This window comes from Apis dorsata, unplaced genomic scaffold, assembly GCF_000469605.1.
Source record: "Apis dorsata unplaced genomic scaffold, Apis dorsata 1.3 scaffold_569, whole genome shotgun sequence".
NCBI classification, from domain to species: Eukaryota; Metazoa; Arthropoda; class Insecta; order Hymenoptera; family Apidae; genus Apis; species Apis dorsata.
In genome coordinates, this window is record NW_006263779.1 from 125,830 (window position 1) to 130,110 (window position 4,281).

A 4,281-nucleotide genomic window follows, 5' to 3' on the forward strand; every position below is an offset into this window, starting at 1 on the left:
AGATGTATCTACTTGTGAAGAGTTATTTAATGTTATGGATAGTGCGGTATATATTTTGTTTTTCATTTATTTGTTCGTCGAAGAATCATTGGGTATGAAAGTTGCTAGATTGAATTTCTTTCTCGAGAGTTGAGGTTATGTTGGTATATACTCTTTTTTTTTTTTTTTCGTCGAAGAATCATTGGGTATGAAAGTTGCTAGATTGAATTTCTTTCTCGAGAGTTGAGGTTATGTTGGTATATACTCTTTTTTTTTTTTTTGTAGGTATATCTACTTGTGGAGAGTTGTCTGCTATAATGAATAGTGTGGTAATTTATTTATTGACTGACAAAGGAGAAGATTCTTTTTCTTCTTTTTATTTTATTTTCTATTATTTATGTGAAGGATTCTTTGAATGTAAAAGTTACAAGATTGAATTTCTTCTTTGAGATTGAGGTTGATGTTTGTTTTTTTTTTTCTTCTACTTTTACTTCTTCATTGAAAGTAATAATGTGATATTCTTTTTTAATTTACTTACTTTATTACTTAGTTAAAAAGATGAAACGACTCTTTGAACGTAAAGTTACTTGATTGAATCCGTTTTGTCAAAGATTAAAGTTGATTCTTTTTCCAATAAAAAAAAAAAAAAGAAAAAAGATCTTTATCTTATGCCACTCTTCTATCTATAACTTATCATTTCCAATTGTCGAGTCACTGATATTACTAGTAAATAATTCTGCAGAAAAATAAATAAGAGAGCAGAATTATATTATTATTGTATTATTGGAAAATCCATAGGGGCGAAATAACGATAGCCAGATTCCAGTAATAGTTCGGTTAAGAGCGTACAAACGATATTTTCGCAAGTCTTATGCCAATAGACGGTTAACCTGGTCATAAACGGCCACCGCCTAATTGCGAGAGTCGTGATTGTCGTTGCTATCGACCTAATCGTTCCGGAAACGATTTCAGAGGTTGACCCCAATAGGCGGACGCCATTTTATTCGGCGTTTATCAAAGACAAATATGTTATCGCAATAGCTATCAGGAAGGTAATTTGAAATTTTTTATTAGTTATCAAAGATCTTTGAGATTGATCAAACTTCAAATTTCAAATTACATTTCACAGCAACAAAATTAAAGATGGATCCCTAAAAACAAATCTGTCTGACATTATTCTCGTCTTTCTGTTGCAGGATCGAGAAAAAGGGCGCAAGGGCACTGTAAATACTCCGCAGAGGGAGATTTACTATCGCGATTTCTGCACTGGAAGAAGAGAGGCGTAGCTAGGAAAAAGAATTGGCGAGGGTGCAAAAAAGAATATACTCTAAAAGGAGAAAGAAATGGAAGTATCGTCCTCGAGATACATAAATCGTGACGCGAGGGCGCGGAAAGACGAATGGGGAATGCGCGCGCATGCGCGGCTCAGAGGAGATTTAGGGAATTAAGGGAATTACGTCGAAGTGCCTGCTTACGCACGAGCACGTAAGGAAGAAGAGGGATAGATAGATCTTGAGGAGGAGACGTGCGCTGAATCGTGTTTTCTGTGAAGGAGGAGGAGAGGTTTTAGGTGAGAATCGCCTATAATTTTTGAACGAAACGGACTACTAACTGGTCGAGCAATTTCGAAAAGATCGTATGCTTAAACGCCCTGGAGAAGGGTTTCGATTCGTCGTCCCTGTAAATAACGAGCTCACGTACGACATCTTGCGGATGATTCGAGACCTAAAAGAGATCGGTAAGGGAAACCGTAATATAGGTCGTTTTGTACATATATATAAATTGTGGATGGATGGGGAAACGAGAGTTTATGCAGAATTATTTTCTCGTTCCATCTGTATCTGTTCAGTCCCGCGGATCTTGCCGATATCCACCAGCCAAGACACCCGCAAATCATACGGGCAACGTGCAAAATAACAGCCAGTTTCAGCTCCAATCGCGAGTCCTGATGCGATCGTGTATTTCCATTACGCACAGTATTTATTCGTTATAAGGGTAAGAATTCTTTCTCGAGTCCTGTCGAAGCGAGTAAAATTTTTTTTTCCACCTCACCAATACTCGTAAATTCCTTTAAATATTTAGCTTTTCAATTCCTCTTTTTTTTTTTTTTTTTTTTTTTTTTTTTTTTTTTTTTTTTTTTTTTTTTTTTATGTTCCTCGTTATTGGCGAAGATAAAACGAAAATAGAATTTCAAGCTTCTACTTCTTTTTGTGTTAGGAAACGGTCGACGGTTGTTTTTATGTCATTTTAAAAATTTTATTTCTCAGTAAAAAAAGAAGTGAACAGAAATTTATGCACAATGTGTATATTACTACAGTAGTGCCCTCTTTAGCATTCACATATTTCAGATATCTGGTTAAAGTTATTAATACACTTCTGAAAAATCTTTATACTTTATATTTTCAAAAATCGATGGAGAGATAACGTCGGATGTTGAAGTGCTTTTATAACGAATACATACAGTGTTGGACTCTTGTACAAAGTTGTCAATATCTTTCGACCAACTCGCGTGTCCTTTTCTATCGAGGATTGGTCACAGCGTCGTCGAGGAGGCGGAGGAGAAGGAAGAAGAAGGCGGATCGCACAGGCGCTACTCTATCCTTAACTTACACCAGAGCAACTGTTTAATTAAACTCCCTGATGAAATATTCTCGTGTACACGCTGTTGAAAAGGCTATAGCCGAGAGCTGGCCTGGGGGGGGGGGCGGATCTTTGGAAAATTTGTCAAAGTGAAGAAGTCGAGTCCACGGTATAAAAAACTGATTCAAAATTATTAGAATATAAAAGTGGAGTGACGAACCTGGACCACGAGTGACGCATCAATTTTCCTTCCTGCTATACTCTATTCCATATTAAACTCTGTAACCCTTTTTCTCCGATTCCGAATGCCACTGGAGTTTCATCTTTGTGTATAGGTCGTGAAACCGATTGAAGTTCGTCACTCCTTGTCTCATGGATGTTTATTATGGTGCAGTGAGGAGAATGGTTAATAAGCAGCGATAAACTAATTTAAACTAAATTAAGTGTGGAAAAAAAAAAAAAAAAAAATTCGTCCTTTTTCCGCGGCGGGCATCGTGCACTCCCAATATGGACTTCCGGTCTCCTGCAAACACGCGCGCCACGAGACTTCGATGATGCGATAACATTAACGTGTGTTTCGTTTTAATTAGCATCGTATTTCATTACTTTCAACCCTTCACTCTGTGCAATATATATTGTTTTTTTTTCTTTTTTTTTTTTTTTTTTTTTTTTTTTTTTAGATCGTGCGCTCGTCGATTGTTCACGTTTCTCGTGATCAACGTGGAAATGGAACATTTCGATCTATATACGTGTGTGTATGCGTGTGTGCGAGTGAGTGAATACGTCGTGTGTGTGTGTGTGTGTTCGTATGTGTAACAATTTTAATCTCTTTGTTCTTGGATCCCTTTGATTGGATTAAATTTCGTGGTTTTTGACGATAGGAAATATGGTAGCGACGATTAAATGGAAATTTTTCAGTCAAAGGGCAACCTTTGACCCGTGGTTTCAGAGAAACGAAGATGCACGGTGCTCGAGATTGTTAATATTTTTTTATATGTATATCGTATAAATCATCCCTCCTTTCGATATTATTGATAGTATAGAATCGCGAATTGTTTCTCAAATTTCTTTCGAAACGAGCAGAATGGACGTGAAGGAAAGACGGAAGGAGAGGCAAGAGAAGGGAAAAAAGAAAAAAAAAAACAAAAAAGAACTAATTGTAGAAATCATTTTGTACTTTGACACTGTGTAAGTGAGTATGCGTGATTTGCGTCGTTTGCTTCGAGAGAGAGAGAGAGAGAGAGAGAGAAAGGAAAAATTGGAGGAGATATGAGAAAGGAGCGCGATAGAAGAAATTGTACATTGTTTTGTAAAGAGTACATTTATTTATATCTGTGATAATGGGCAAGGTTAAGTAGAAATGAAAAGAGAAGAGTTGCAAACGAGAGAAACGGTTGAGGGAATGTGAGAAAGAGAGAGAGGAAGAATGGAGAATATACAATATGGACGAAAAAAAAAAATATATATATATATATAAAATGGAGGCGAGGAGGAGAAATATTATGGTATTGGTATACTACGACGAAGATGATCGGTGCTCGTGCATTCGTTGACACGTATGTATATCGTAATAGACTAATTAAATAATAGAGACTCAATCATGGTTTTTGTAAATAATCAGCGTAGCCAAGGGGATACCATCATCGAGAGTCGAGGGTATCGTTTTATGAATCCGTGCGAGAAAAAAAAAAAATAAAAAAATAAAAAAAAAAAAAAAAAAAA

The 4,281-nt window shown here is 36.3% G+C and overlaps 1 long non-coding RNA gene across 1 annotated transcript in view; it reads left to right on the top strand.

Moving 5' to 3' along the window:
- LOC116186287 overlaps positions 1–1,224 on the top strand; it is a 12,209-nt gene extending 10,985 nt beyond the window's left edge. Inside the window, exon 3 of the long non-coding RNA XR_004151252.1 lies at positions 1,176–1,224. This is a non-coding gene — a long non-coding RNA (uncharacterized LOC116186287). The remainder of the gene's footprint in view (positions 1–1,175) is intronic.
- The last annotated feature ends 3,057 nt before the right edge of the window (positions 1,225–4,281 follow it).